The sequence below is a fragment of the Narcine bancroftii genome, chromosome 1 (assembly GCF_036971445.1).
Source record: "Narcine bancroftii isolate sNarBan1 chromosome 1, sNarBan1.hap1, whole genome shotgun sequence".
NCBI lineage: Eukaryota > Metazoa > Chordata > Chondrichthyes > Torpediniformes > Narcinidae > Narcine > Narcine bancroftii.
The window spans coordinates 49,157,541-49,173,153 of NC_091469.1; the positions used below are offsets into that span (position 1 = coordinate 49,157,541).

The window sequence follows — 15,613 nt, forward strand, 5'->3', positions numbered from 1 at the left end:
ATCTTTCAGCTATTCCCATTGCGTAAGAGATAACAGGAGTACCAGAGCCAGCACCACCAGGCTGAGGAACAGCTTCTCCCTACGGGCAGTGAGAATGCTGAATGACCAAAGGAACAGTTCACACTAACCATCCAAGACGCTCCTTCACGAAACAATTTATTTATTTGTACAGATTTAATACTTAGGCTGAATATGTTTGTCTGTATGTGAGTTGTGTCTGGTTGTATGTCTGCGTGCTTTGCACCAAGGACGGGAAAACAATGTTTTGTCAGGTTTACTTGAATAATTGGATGACAATAAACTTGATTTGCAGTATCCTGATGAGCTCTAATTGTCAAGGCATTGATGACAATAGGCTTGGTACAGATGGGTGCTTGATTGGCATGATATGGCTGGCTGGAAGTGCTATCTGTCTGATGTTTCTCTTGAAATAGAGGAAGGAATGGAACTCTGTGGTAGCTTGAAGAGGTTATCATCTAGAAGACCCTGATGGGGCAAGTTTCATCAGCGAGACCCTGAGGTGACTAGTGGTGGTATCTCAGTTGTGGAAATCCTGGAGCAACAAATATCTCTCTCTGCAAACCCTATGAGAACCTTCCTGAGCTGTAAACATTTACCTTTCGAGCACCAAAGCCTGGTGAACTTTATACATGTTAAATTCTGTGCACAGCATAAGAATTGCCTGCAACCAGAGAACTTGGAAGAATGAGCAGTGAGATTGAACTGTGAACCAAAGAACTTTTCTTAAATTTACACACACATTACATACACATGCGCTTAGAATTAGAAGGGAGTTAAGGTTAGTTAAGTTAATAGAGACAAGTTAAAGTTTGATTCTGTTTTCATGTTTAAAGATGATTAAAAACAACTTTTGTTCAAGTAACTACTTGGTGAATGTCTATTGCTGCTGGGTTTTGGGGTCCTTTGGGCTCGTAACAGGTCTGAAAGCACTTTGCTTCTTCCTGCACCAAAGACCGGACCAATCACCCTCCTCTACCACCCTCCTCTGCCTGGCAGAACTTGTCCTCACTCCAAATAACTTCACCTTTAACTTATCCACCTTCCTCCAAATTAAAGGAGTAGCCATGGGGTACCTGCTTGGATTCCAGCTATGCCTGCCTGTTTGTGGGGTTTGTGGAGCAATCCATGCTGCAAGCCTACACAGGCAAGACCCTTCAACTCTTCCTCTGGTATATCAACAACTACATCAGGGCTGCCTCATGCACCCACGATGAGCTTGTCAACTTCATCTACTTAATGGCCAACTTCCACCCTGATCTCAAACTCACCTGGTCCATATCCGATAACACTCTCCCCTTCCTGGATCTCTTGGAACCATCCAAGAGATCCAGGACATATACTACAAACCCTCAGTAGCTACTACAAATCCTGACATATACTACAAACCCTCAATAGTTTCTACAAATCCTGGCATATACTACAAACCCTCAATAGTTACTACAAATCCTGACATATACTACAAACCCTCAATAGTTACTACAAATCCTGACATATACTACAAACCCTCAATAGTTACTACAAATCCTGACATATACATATATTACAAATCCTGACATATACTACAAACCCTCCAACTCCAACAACTACTTGGATTACACTTCCTTACCCCCTTCCCCCAGCAAGGATTCCTTCCCCTTCTCTCAATTTCTCTGTCTCCACTACATCTGTTCCCAAGATGAAGTCTTCCAGTCCAGATTTTCCAAGGTATCTGCCTTTTTCCATAAACGAGGCTTCCCCTCCACTACTATCAACTCCGCCCTCACCTGCATCACCTCCATTTCCAACTCACTTGCTTTGGTCCCCTCTGCCCCCAGATACAACAAACTTAGAATCCCCCTTATCCTCACCTAACACCCCACTAGCCTCCACATCCAGCACATTATCCTCTGGACTTTCCAGCACTTACAGTAGGATCCCACTACCAGACACATATTTCCTTCTCCCTTCTCAGCTTTCCGCAGGAACTGCTCCTTCCACAATTCCCTTGTGCACTTATCCCTCCCCACCCATCACACTCCTGGCACCTTCCCTTGTGCCTGGAGGAGGTGCAACACTTGCGTCCACACTTCCTCCCTCACCACATCCGGGGCCCCAAACATGAAGCAATACTTCACTTGTACATCCAGAGGACTTCTTTACTGCATTCGTTGCTACCTTTGTGGCATTCTCTATGTCAGAGTGATCGGTTGCAGACTGGGAGATCGCTTCACTCAGCACCTCCGCTCTGTTTGCAACCACAGCAACCTCCCAGTGGCCAACTGTTTCAAGTTACACTCCCGTGCTCGCATCTGTCCATGCATTGTGTACTATCCCACCCTGACCACCTGCTGATTGAAAGAACTCCTTATTTTCCGTCTGGTCATTCTCCAGCCAGTTGGCATTAACATTGACTACTGTTTTCCATTAAACCTGTTTGGCTTTTATCTCCCCCTCCCCCTTTTACTGTCTTTCCAGGTCTTCTACCCACTGAACCATTCCTCCTCTCCCTCTGCTGCTGTCTCCTCCCTCCTTTCTCCACCTATTGCCTGCCTTCAACATCCCCCTTCCTCTTGCTTGGATGGTTGCAGGCATTTTCTCATATTTTGATGAAGGGCTCAAGCCCAAAATGTCAGTTATGTATCTTTATCTTTGCTATATAAATGACACTTTGACCTGCTGAGTTTCTCCACCATTTTGTGTTTTTTTTTCTAGTCTGTTATTCTTTCTCCCCAGCCTTTTATTCAGGTGCCTGCTTGCTCTTTAGTGCAAGTGGAAACCTTTAATCCTGATGTATACTAATTGCTGGGTAATTTCTTGGATTTGGAATTATTGAAGTTTTTTTTGTCATTCAGAGGCTCATGTATATGAGGTTGGGAGAAACAGTAATTATCATTTTTTAAATTTTGTGACCTGAATATGTGGAATTGGCTTCATTTTTAAGATTATTTGTGTTTTTTATTGTTTGACTTGAATGTGTTGCCATTCCTGTTGGAACTTTTTAATCAGCAATATATTTTGTTCAGTGTACTTTTATCTATGGCATGCAACAATAATTTCTCATTGAATGAAAAGTATTGCAATCTGTTGCTTCATCTAAATGTGTTTAGTCTTTTGGAGTTTACATATTGGATTATAATATGAGTTTAAAGTTATCTACAGGCCAATTAGTTAAAAAAACTGTATGGGTAGGCAAACTACCTTGGAGATGGATTGCTTGGAGATGGAACGCCAGAGCGGTTCCAGCAGAATGGGGGGATTATGGGCAAGAAGGATGATCATTGCTCTTGCCCCAACTCCATTCCTTGCCGGCTCTAATAGCGTCGCTGCTCCCCCGCTGGCCCTAACTCCACGTTTCTCTCCTGGCCCCGACAGTGTTCTGGCTCTGCGCTCACCCAGGCCCCAACAGCGCTTCTACCTCGATTCCATGCCTGTCCCAGCCACTTACCTTTTGGAGGCCAACACAGGGAGCAGGGTATTCCCTTCAGGGCCTCCGGCAATGCGGTGAGTGCATGACCTGATTGTAAGAAGGTTTGTTTAAAACGCAAAACATCTTGACCTTTCTTGCATCTCAGGTAGTACTACTATGGAGTATTAGCACATTTTTCTTGAATGTTAAACAAGGTGCTCATAAGTCTGACAATGTGTTTCCTTCTCGATGTGCTTCCTGTTTGTAAACTTTGTTGTATGAATAACTGAGCCAACATTTAGAACTTATTGGAGTTCTAGTAAAATTAATCATGTAGGCAAATGATACTACAGTACAACTCCAATATCTGAGATGGTTGGCTCTGGGCCTACTTCAGATAAATTATATTTTTGGAGAACTGGTCATTTAAAAAAAAAAATAGCCCAGTCGCAACAGCACATCAGTTGTAATGTGTTTAAACAAGGGAAAGCTTTTAAAGCATGAAATAATGTTTAATTCTCACCAAAAAACAACCTAAACAAAATAAAATAAATCCAATATCAAAAACTTGAAATACTACTCTGACGTTTTTCCAAAATTTTTTCAACCTGTGCTGTCAGTTCGGCTCCGGAGGAAAATATATTCAGATAACTTGGGGATTTCTGATTTTTTTTTTGGATATCCTCATTTATCTGAAAATTTTTGAAGGTGAAATAATGTGACTTCCAGGTCCAAAAAAGTTCCGATAACTGAGGACTTTGGATAATCTGATTTTGGATAATCGGAGTTGTATCGTCTATTGAAAATGCCTCCTTCAACACTAATTTTATAGCTTAATCCTTGTTTTTGAGTGAAAGCTAGTTTGCTAAATTGCTCTCTTTTTCATTAGCTTAACAGTTTCTAGTCAGGCTATCTTTTGCATTTTGTAATGCTGTGTTAATGGTCCCTTTCCATTATTTTAGTCACTTCTTCCAGAGATGCGTCATAGTTTGAACCAAACCATGAAGGGTACTTAATACAGATTAGTGATTTAATGTTACTTGTTTGGTAATAAGTATGTTCCAGCATCAGAATGTTCATAGGGGACCCAGAAGCAAAAAAAAACCAAACCAAACTGCTGGAGAAACTCGGTAGGTCAAGCAACATCTGTGGATGTTGGGAAGGAATTCTTGATTGCTGGTCAAAATCCTCAATAGAATTGAGAGTGGAGAGGAAGATGGCATTAAAATGAGGGGGAGGGGTGAGACAGGGCTGATGGGAAGTGTTGTAATGGACAGGAGGAGTTTGAGGAAAGACAGGTGGGAGGGAGATGGGTGAAATCATTGGGGGGGGGGGCGTAGAGGAGGAAGGCAGATGGGTGAAGGTGGCCAGAGGCAGATCAGAGATAAACAAGGCTACAAAGTGTGTGAAATCTGATAAGGTGATAATGGTAACCATTTAGGGAGAGAGGAAGGATAAATGAAGAGAGGGAGACTGATACTATTGGCTTGTTCACTACTCAAAAGGTACTAATCTGCAGGTTCGTGCAGGGAGATCCATTAACATGTAACCTGAAGCTTTGGATACCATTTTGGTCAGAGTGCAAGTGCTTTGCTCTTAACCAATCTCGATGAGGTCACATCAGGAATAGACTCAAATGCAGTAGACTTGGTTGGGGAAAGTATACGTTCATCTTTACCTGGGTAGGTTATTTGAGTCCTTGTATGAAGGTGGTGTTGGAACAAGTGTTTTATCTTCTGCAGTTGCAGGCAGGGTGTGTGGGAAAGAATAAACTGACCAGAGGCTCATGGAGACTCTTCCCCATAGAAGGCAGAAAGGGATGGGAAGGGGAAGATGTGATAGATGTGATTCATGGTAAGATCTTGTTCCAACCTTTAAAAAGTTCACTTTAGTTATAATTCAGATGTTGACAGTTTGCAGTTAAAATATATAAAGAGCAGTAGCGTGCAATTTCTTCAACGTATTTCACATAGTAGTACATTATTTGCTGAAAAACAATCATTGGTATTTTAAATGTCAATTAAACTTAAAATTATCTTTCTATGCTTTCCTCAGAAAGTGTTTAATCATTTAAAACCATTGAGTATTATTAGTTAAATATTAATTTTTTAATATTTCTAATTTAATTGCTAAAAGGGTAGAAAAAAATTCATTTACTCCAGTCAAACCCTTGTCAGCAACATGACTAATTGCATTTGATTTCAAAAAGTAATGGGCAGACATTGGTAGATGAGCTTGGAGCTTGTGCTTTCAAGGTCCATGCATAGTCCTTAATGGCTAAAATTATGTCATTATTGGGATACAGTTCAATTTGGCAACTTGTGTCAATCGCTGTGAATGCTGCTATTGAAGTTGGCCAGTTGAATGCAAGCATGGTTTGTTGATTGGCCACCTGCAATTTATTAATGGATCCATATGCATTTCCTCACCCAGGCATGTAATTTCTGTGGACCTACAAGGTTGTATTCTGTTTAGTTGAATCTCTAACCACGCTTAATGCCCTGATTCTAGGTTTGACAACATTTGCAAGATGTCTGCAGGACTTCAATTCTTTGAAAGGAGGAATCGTGCTTAGGAAACCACTGCTTGAATTGAACTCCACATCTGAGTTACTCAAGATTGTTCTCATGGATGTCTTTGTTTACTCCACTTGACACTGAAAATTCTGGCACTAAATCCAGATAACTGGCAGCAATTCTGTTAGGGGAAAACTAGCTTTTCATGCTTTAGTTTATTTGAAAATTCCATGTTTAGTTGGCCAAGTCCAGTTAAGCTGCAGGTAATGTGCTCTTTTATCTGACTTGCTATTGAACAAAAAATTGGGTTTGTGGTGGCCCACCATGGGAGTGATTGAGCTGGCGCTCTGGGTTGCGAGTGCAACTAAAGGTCAGTAGCCTGTGTAGCGGCACTGGCCCCAACAAGCGAGCCGGCGGGTGAATGACAAGGGCAGCCTAAAGGCGAGTGACCCCAAAATGGAACTGGCCTTGCAGCCCTGCCAACAGACAGGGACAGTATGCGGGGAAGAAGGGCATTGTTATGCAGGAAAACGTACCCGTGTGCTGGAAACCAGCTTTTGTTATTCACGTTGTGATGGCAGCCAAGGGGGGCCACGGTGGGAACAGTGCAAGTATAAAAGTTGGGCCTGAGTCCTAATAAAACTGAGCTTAACCTGAATACACTACATGCAGCTCACTGAACCTGGTGAATCACTCCTTATTAACAGTTTAGTTATAGTTTATTTTATTTGTATAGCACATTTAAAACCACTCACATTGACCAAAGTGCTGTAAAGATCATAAATTGTATCTTAAGCAGCTACTTAAAAGCACAGCATAAAACATGTACTTGAGGCTCAGGATTGTACATATAACATGGTAGTAATCAATAATCACCTCAAAATGCTTAGAAGTGAAATTACAACTTCAGTCTGAATTTAAGAGTTAAAGGAAGGGGCTGATTTGATGGAGGGATGAATGTTGTTCCACAGTTTGGGGGCTGCAATAGTCAAGGTGTGATCTCCCCTGAGTTTGCTATTTAAGTGCGAAACAACCAAGCGGCCTAAATTGACTGGTCTGAGGGGTCTTGAAGTGGAGTAAGGCATTCAGAGATTGGTGATGGAGGAGGGGGCTAGTCCATTAATGGCTTTGTAAACAAACTGGAGAACTTTGAAATCTATTCTGAGCTGTACTGACAGCCAGTGGAGGGAGGCCAGAATAGGGTAATATAGTCCCTCTTCTTGGCTCCTATCAGGTGCCTTGCTGAAGCATTCTGCACAAGTTGCAGACGAGATAATGACGACTGACTAATTCCTGTATATAGAGTAGTCTAAAAGGGAGAAAATGAGGACATGGATAACTTTCTTGATCTTTCAATGATAGGAATGATTTGATTTTGGAAATAATGTGGTGCTGGAAAAAGCTAGCTTTTACTTGTTTGTCAAACTTGAAGGTGGAATCGAATATCACACCAAGGGATCTGACGTGTGTTTTGATGAGGGTGGATAAGTTGCCAAGAGTATTGGAGATAATTTTGGTGGAGTTGTGGGGGGCCAAATAGGATGATTTCAGATTTAGTTGCAGGAAGTTTTGAGCCATTCAGCACAGTGGTTGAGGCTGGTTATCTGCTTGATCGATGGGTTTCAGGGGAGAGATAGAGCTGACCATCATCAGCATAACAGTGGAAGGAGATGCCCAGGGGAAGCATGTATAAGGAGAAGAGAATGAGGCCTAGAATAGATGCTTGTGGGACTCTGCAGGAAAGGGTAGCAGAGGAGGATCCATGTTGGCTGAGAAAGTCCTATTACTAAAATAAGATTTAAACCAGTTCAGGGCTGTGCCATCAACACCTAACCTCTGCTGGAGGCAATCTATTAAAATAGTGTGATCCACAGTATCAAACGCTGTGCTAAGGTCCAGGAGAATTTGAATGACAGAGCTCCCTGAGTCAGTGGCAAGGAGCAGGTCATTGCATACTCTTAATAAGCCTGACTCTGCTATGGTGGGCCTTATAACCTGACTGAAATCTTTTAGATATGTTGTTTTTGTGTTGGTAGGGCAACAATTGGCTAAGAGCAACTTTTTCGGGGTCCTTTGACAGGAATGGAAGTTTAGAAACTGGTCTGCAATTTTTGGGTATGGATGGGTCTCGATTGTGTTTTTTTTCAGGGGGGCTGGAGCAGTGCACACCTGAAACAAATTGGGTCAGTCCCAGTCATGGCCAAGGAACTGTTAATAACCAAGAAGATGCTAGGACTGGCTGTATCTAAAACAATCTCTGGGTGGGGGAGTAGGGATAATGTCGAGGGGGCAGGTTGTCAGCTTCATGGGTAGTGAGATTGGTCCAGGTTGGATGAACAGAGCTGTGGTGCATTTAGATTGAGGGTGGAGAGGAGAATGTTGGTTCTGATGTTCTATACTTTGTTTATGAAGAATTTTAAAAATTGGTCAGGGATGTGTCTGAGTTGGACCCACACCTAACACCAATGATTGAGTTGATGGTATAGAACAAGACTGTGGAATTCTGGGAGTTGTTGGAAATTAGGTTGGCAGCATATTTTGTTCTTTTGGCCTTGACTGTTTCTTGTTACATGTGCAGTTTGGTTTTGAGGGAAATTTGTAGTTTGTCTCACTTCCAATTGTGTTTGGCTATCCTGCACTCCTCCCTCAGGGCTTTGGTGGTATTATTGAGCCAAGGTGCAGTCTTGAGCTTTGGTTTTTTCCTCCTTGAGTGGGGCTACAGCATTCAGGATAGAAGAACAGGTGGTATTAAATAGGGATGGAAGTTCCTATGTGTTGAGGTGGGGAGGGGCATTTCCATGGTGGTAGAACTTGGGGGTGCTATAAGGGCCCCTGAGAACCTATTAGCGGGAGTAGTGTTTCAGAAGACTAGATTTGTTGCGGGAGCGAGGCAGGGTTAGATTGAAAGTAACTGCTGTATTTTCTGTCAAACAGGTATCAATTAATACAGGGTTGTTAATTGATAAATCGGATGAAAGGACTAGATCGAGAGTATATCCCAGGTTATGAGTGGGTCCCGTTGGAAGCAGTTCTAAGTTAAAAGACACAACTCGGTGCATGAATCCGCTTACAAGATGCTTGGTTGGACAACAGGTGTGGATATTGAAATCATCGACAATCAGAACTCGATCAAAGTTGGGCATGGTGCTTGAAAGGAAGTCTGCGAACTGAGTGATAAATTAAAAGGGGTTAATTGTGCCCATTTTAATTAGTTGGACTTCAAAGGAGGAAGAATAACCAGAAATGAATAAACAGCATTTGTATTGTTTTCAAACACAACAGCTAAACCCCAGAGGGTCAGGGATTACTAAGAAAGTCACAGTTTTGTGGGCAAAGCTCCTGCAATGGAGCAATCTCGCCAGAGTTTAACCAAGTTTCTGTCAATATAGGAGGTTCAAGCCTGAAGTGGTGAAGAAATCGTTGAGGATAAAAGTCTTGTTTGATAAGGATCTGGCGTTAACCAGAGCCATTTTAGTTGGGATGATCTTGTGATCTGACGATGGACCCATTTTTAAAGAGCGGAGATTTTGGAAGACTACTCCATTGCGCTTCGCCACTGGCCTAGCGGGGATCTTGCAGGATGGTGATTTGGCGTTGGTGTTTGTAGTTGGGTTTATCAGTCGGAGAAAAGTGTACCTGGTCTCGGGAGTATGTTGAGGGATGAAGGAGTCCCGATTGTCGTGCTGGATAGAAACATGGGTAAATCTGTTTAGCTCAACTGAGATGCCTGCATGTTTTCTCCATTTCCTAGCTCGTCTCCAGCGATGAGGGATGGAGTAATGTAGTTGTGGGTGATCGTATTTAGTCTGGACAGGAGGTGAATAGATGGGCAGACCTGGTCCAAGAGGAGCTACCTGAGTTGCAACATGATGAATCTGTGAAAACTCTGTTTAAAGTGAAAGGAACCATGATGGGGTTGCCTAACAAGATCGAAAAGAAATACCCAAACTTGACTACTTTAGCAAGGGAACTATTGATACATTTTCCAGCATCTTATTTAGTGGCTTTAGTGCTGTTAGTGATTTGCTACAAGCTAAGAGAAACTGACGAGAAGTTACAAAACGTGGAGATTGAAGGTTGAAACTAACAAAATTAGTCCCTTGAATCAAAAAAAATCTACAGCCAGCGTCAGGGGCAAGGTTCCCACTGAGGTGATGATGATTGGGTGTTTGAGATGGTTGACATATTAAAATGGTAGTTGAATAAGAAATATGTTTTCCAGTGTATTCCAGACTTTAATTACATTCAAATACACTTGCAGTAAATTATTTAATTAAAACTTCTTTTGAATATATAACTTTTTTCTGCTAATGATGGGCCTTGCAATTTTTTTTGGAAAAATTAAAAGTGGGGCCTAGGGCAAAAAAAAAGGTTGAGAACCACTGATCTAGTCTCTCCACCTTGTTTTAGGATACTGCTTAAAACTTAGCCTTGATATCCTGCATTGCCTAGTCTAATAAAAGTTTTTTGTCTTGAATAATGTATTAAATAAACATAAATTGTCAATGCAGTAATATTTTCAGAAGTACTGTACTTCAGGTGTCCAATTCCTGAAGGTTAATTTAATAAATTAATTTAATAAGGTCCCTATGAGTTTTTAGTTGGATTGTAATGTACCTCATTGCATGAAAGGTTTTATCATGTAATTTTAGCCATTTCTGCAAATATCTTGATGGTTGGACATTTTGGGTACAAGTCTATCTGTATGTCAGTTGCCTTATTAGTCTGATGGTATTAAAGAATGAGAAAACACCATGTTTCTGAGTCCTAATTGTGTAAATGCATACACAACAGTGGTGATGAGGAATGAAATGAAACCTACGCATGTTCCATGCACCAACCGGGGAAAGGAAGCTTAAGGATAAAGGTAAAAGATGACGACCTAATGAGCTCCACAAGTTCCTGCCAAAAGATCAAAGAAGTCTGCCAAGATGGCGGAGGGAAAGTTCGGAGAATTCAACAAAGCAGATGAAAATTGGGGTAATTAGTAGAACGGTTTAACACTGCTGCATAGCCCAAAATATTAATGAAGCCCCGGTAAGCTACTTACTCAAGAATAATCAAAAATGGTACTGGAATATGGAAACTAAAAACTCAGTCAATCAATTAAACAAAATATTAATGTCAACAAATGAGGTTCTGAGTGACTCTAGCTGTTGATGCTTCACCAGTAGGACTGGGAGTAGTATTGTCCCAAATCACAGAAGAGTGAGCAACCAGTGGCATATGTTTCGTGAACTGCAAGCGAATGGAATTACGCACAACTGGAAAAGGAAAGATTAGCAATCATTTTTGGTGTAAAAAGATTCTACCAATATCTGTCTGGAATAACTTTCACCCTCATCACTGACAACAAAACTTGAAGTTTGATTCTGGGCCCCCACAAAGGAAGACCAATATTAGCTGCAGCCAGAATTCAAAGATGGGCCATTCTACGAGCTGCATACAACTATGAGATAAGACATTAACCAAGAACACTCATCAGTCATGCGGATGCCTTATCACACTTACCACTACCTGAAACTGAACAAAAAGAAGAAATTATTAAATGGACAGCAGAAGCAGCCGCTATCAATCAAGAACAACTACAACAACTGCCCTTTACAGCCCAGATGATTGGCAAAGAAACCCGAAAGAAGACAATGTTAATCAAAGTCTTATACTTCACCATTAATGGATGGCCAGAATCAAAAGACCTTAAGCTTTTTTCACGTGTCACCATGAATTATCATTAGGGCAGGGTGGCCAAACTTTTAATTTTTAATATAGAAACAGCACAGTGGGAGGCCATTTCTGCTTAGGAGAACGTACTGAGGGTGTGGGTCAATTGGGCAGCATGGACTTATAGGCTGAAATGGCCTGTTACTGTGCTGGATGTCTAAATTAAATTTTGAAAATTGGTCAGACACCTACTACCCCACAACCTTGAGGAGGTAGAAACAGACATGCTGTGGCCTGCCGCGGCAATCCAACACCTTGGGCCGAATGAAAGAAAGGCGGAGACGGGTAGCCAGTAACTGCAACAAGCAGCCCAGCATGTAAACCTTGGAGGCCAGTGAAGGCCGGCAGTCACCGTCAACCGGAATATCCGGGCTCCCACCCAGAACAACCCTGAGCAAATACAGGCCTAGCATGCCATGCCGAGGCAGTCCAAGAGAGAAAGAAGACCACCCAAGCACTTTTAAGGACTATGTTCCATAATAATAACAATAATTATTATTAAGTTCCTTTCTGTATTATAATCACTCCTTGTATGTACTCTAATTCACGCTAGTAGTCTTGGGCCCGATGTAGTAATGGTAGTTAGAGGGGGCCCATTCTGCATTTATTGTATGGTTGGGGTGGGGGAAGAGTGTTGTGTATAAGCTTGCCCTGCTGTCCATTATGACAACCACGTCATGATGTCACCCCTCATATGTCAGTAGCCATGCTAGTCTGATGGCATTAAAGAATAAGGAAAGCACCATCTCCGAGTCCTCATTGTGTAAGTGCACACACATTATGGTCTGCAATCTGTAGTTTAATCATGATCTTTTTGCAGTTATGTCATGTTTTTAAACATTCAAGCACAGTAAACATTAATGAAGACTATTATTGAATATTCTCGTATTTCACATTAAATTTTGTTGTAACTTTTGTATAGTTCAACTGGATCATGTATTAACCACAAATTTACAATAAATATTGTCCAAAAGTTCAAATAAACCCGAGCAATTTAAATCTTTGTGTATTGAGAAAAGCTCCGCTATTGTGAGGTTTGTCAGCTGTAAGTGCTATTGTTTGTAAGAACTGTCTTCATTAATTCAGTTGATGATGGCTTTCTTTTGAGAACTGGAATTATTCAGCAACACTAAAAGGACAGTATGTTGCACTCTCGTTAATTACTGAGTTTTTCAATGATGTTCTTCCTATACTAAGTGTATCCAAATACGAATGATTTTCTAGGACAAGAAGCACAACTCAAGCCTGCATCTTTTTGTCAGTTTATTCTGTTCACGTGTTTAAAGTTTTTCAAAGATTGAGTGTGGAAAATCTTTATTTTAGTTAGTAAGTTAGCAATTTAAGGAAAACAAGAATAGCAAAACTGGTAGCAGAGTGGAGATAATGAAGGCAAATTGCCTTGAGATATTTAAAAAACAAAATATTGTTTAGTGGAAGGTTGGCACCTGCTCCAGATTGTTGTATCTGGATTGAATATCTGTCGACGCAATATGACCTTCCCATTAAAAAGCATAGCAAGTTTTGAAGCAGTTGAGCAATTTAGAAATCTCTATACTAATGGCAGTCTCTTCAATCTGAGGCGCCTGCAAGCTCAAACCAAGACACAAGAGCAACTTGTCCGTGAACTACTCTTTGCAGACGATGCCGCTTTAGTTGCCCATTCAGAGCCAGCTCTTCAGTGCATGACGTCCTGTTTTGCAGAAACTGCCAAAATGTTTGGCCTGGAAGTCAGCCTGAAGAAAACTGAGGTCCTCCATCAGCCAGCTCCCCACCATGACCACCAGCCCCCCCACATCTCCATCGGGCACACTGAACTCAAAACGGTCAACCAGTTTACCTACCTTGGCTGTACCATTTCATCTGATGCAAGGATCGACAAAGAGATAGACAACAGACTCGCCAAGGCAAATAGCGCCTTTGGAAGACTACACAAAAGAGTCTGGAAAAACAACCACCTGAAGAAACACACAAAGATCAGCGTGTACAGAGCCGTTGTCATACCTATGCTCCTGTTCGGCTCCGAATCATGGGTCCTCTACCGGCATCACCTACGGCTCCTAGAACGCTTCCATCAGTGCTGTCTCCGCTCCATCCTCAACATTCATTGGAATGAGTTCATCACCAACATCGAAGTACTCGAGCTGGCAGAGTCCGCAAGCATCGAATCCATGCTGCTGAAGACCCAACTGTGCTGAGTGGGTCACGTCTCCAGAATGGAGGACCATCGCCTTCCCAAGATCGTGTTCTATGGCGAGCTCTCCACTGGCCACCGAGACAGAGGTGCACCAAAGAAGAGGTACAAGGACTGCTTAAAGAAATCTCTTGGTGCCTGCCCCATTGACCACCGCCAGTGGGCTGATATCGCCTCCAACCGTGCATCTTGGCGCCTCAGTTCGGCGGGCAGCAACCTCCTTTGAAGAAGACCACAGAGCCCACCTCATTGACAAAAGACAAAGGAGGAAAAACCCAACACCCAACCCCAAACAACCAAATTTCCCTTGCAACCGTGCCTGCCTGTCCCGCATCGGACTTGTCAGCCACAAACGAGCCTGCAGCAGACGTGGACATACCCCTCCATAAATCTTCGTCCGCGAAGCCAAGCAAAAGAAAAGAAGAAAGAAATACTAATGGTATAGAAATCTAAACACAATTTAAGTAGTTTTGGTCATTTATTCATTCTAAATACTGTACATTTCAGCATATGAGTCAAGTGAAGCCCAAAAAAAACCTCTCAAAAATGAGGGTGTGGCCATTGGAATCGCAGTGGACACAACGAAATAACCACACAATGTTTTGAGAGTGAATCAAATGGATTTACTCTTCATCACCTGCACAACCTTTTAAAAGCCAGAATCACATGCTTGACATATGCTGATGTCATCATGCAGTAACATCACATGACCATTTTGATGCCTCCTGGGAGTTGTAGTGCAGCCATAGTGTACCCCCAGAACTGGCAGACAGTTATGTCTGTCTTTTAGGTTGTTGACCTTGTGATGCACTGTTGGCTGCTGCAGTGGTGAAGGCTTGTCAACATGAGCTGGTTTAAGCTTGTTGATAATTAAAGACTTTGGCTTCCCTCCATTGTCCAAAACATTAGTTGACCTAGTTTGTCTGAGTATCCTATAAAGTCCTTCGTAGGGTGTCTGTAAAGGTCACGCTTTGGACGAAGACATATTTGCAGTGTTTAAAGTCTTCAAGCACAAAAGAAGAGTGTTCTTCATGATAGTGGTATAGGGGTTAATTTTCCTATGTCTCCCTTAGCCTGCTTAACATTCCTTAGGATCATTGCTGGAGTTGTAATGGTAGGGGATGAATTCCCCTGGAACCACCAACGGTGCGCCATACACAAGCACTGCAAATGAAGCTTGGAGGTCCTCCTTTGGAATTGTTCTAATGCTCTGTAATACCCAGGGCAGCTCATCAGCCCAGTTCGGGCTCTCTAACTGATCCATCAAGGCTGACTTGTGATGTTGATGAAATCTTTCCTTCATTCCATTGGCCTGTGGATGATAGATGGATTGTCGTATTGAGCAAGTGAGACAAGGTCACAGCGAAGAAGTAAATTGTGGTCCTCTATCCGAAGTAACATGCACGGGTACACCAAAACGAGACACTCAGGAACTGAGGAACACCTGAGCACATATCTGTAGTAGCATCTACTGTAGGCATGGCCTCGGTCCACCACATAAATCTATCTATTACTGTAAAAAGATAATGGTATTCTCTTGAAACAGGAAGCAGACCAACAATGTTCATGTGGACATGAGCAAAATACCAAGTAACTGTGGGAAAGGACTGCAGTGGTGCCTTGGTATGCCGCTGAACTTCTGCTTTTTCACAGGCAATGCAGGGCCTCACCATTTGTGGAATGTCTTTTTTAAGACAGTGCCACATGCACCTGTCCGAAACCATGGGAACGATCGATCTAATTGATGGATATAAGAGACCATGCACAGGGTTGAATTCT

General features: G+C 42.2%; 1 protein-coding gene across 9 annotated transcripts in view; it reads left to right on the forward strand.

Annotated features, from left to right (window-relative positions):
• The window catches only part of dennd4c (DENN/MADD domain containing 4C), a 190,329-nt gene that overhangs the window by 8,142 nt on the left and 166,574 nt on the right, over positions 1 to 15,613 (forward strand). Inside the window, exon 1 of one of the 9 annotated variants that reach the window (XM_069926523.1) lies at positions 12,339 to 12,406. The exons of the other annotated variants lie outside the window; for them this stretch is intronic. The gene's annotated coding sequence lies outside the window, so the exon portion shown is untranslated. Of the gene's footprint in view, positions 1 to 12,338; positions 12,407 to 15,613 lie in introns of those variants that run through there. 9 annotated transcript variants of the gene reach the window in all.